Source organism: Rhagoletis zephyria, unplaced genomic scaffold, assembly GCF_001687245.7.
Source record: "Rhagoletis zephyria isolate East Lansing unplaced genomic scaffold, Rhagoletis_zephyria_1.1 Rzeph_scaffold_02132, whole genome shotgun sequence".
Classification (NCBI taxonomy): domain Eukaryota; kingdom Metazoa; phylum Arthropoda; class Insecta; order Diptera; family Tephritidae; genus Rhagoletis; species Rhagoletis zephyria.
Window position 1 is genome coordinate 13,938 of NW_016159216.1, and position 676 is coordinate 14,613.

The following is a 676-nucleotide window of genomic DNA, read 5'->3' on the forward strand; positions in this document are numbered from 1 at the left end:
GACGGCATCGAATTCATCGAGGGTAAAACTAGGCGGTATGTAGCAGCTATATACAACTAATCCAGAGACTCGAACACATACAAAACCTACGTCTGCCTTGAGTTGTTCCATATGAAGGGGCGTTATGGCGCAGCTCCACACCGCTGCTCGACCGGCATTGTCCTGGGCCCATAGCTGACAATCCCCCACCTTGTATGGTTCATTTAGTAGCGCTATGTCAACATTGTGGTCAATCTGCTCCAATAGCTCCTGTGCAGCTTTGCAGTGGTTCAGGTTAAGCTGCAAGACCTTCATGATGTCCGGGATTTTTGTATCGCCTCTATATAGTACGGGCAGTCTTTTCCGCCTGTCCTGTGCCTTACGTCTGGATTTTTGTTTCTGGAGCATATTACGCACCGTTTCTCCTTCTTACATACGTTGACTCTATGGCCTATATCACCGCAATTGAAGCACGCCCCTTTCGAATCGTGAATTCTTTTACAGTTTCTTGCCAGGTGGCCAAACTCTAAACATTTGAAACATTGCGTCGGGTGCATTTTTAGTCTTATTCGACAGATTACCCACCCTACCCGAACTTTGCCCACTGCGATCAATTTGCTCGCCATGGCGGCTGGCAGCAGCAGGGTTGCTGTCTTCGTACCGCTGTACGCGCTTCTTAATGACTTGACGGCTTCTA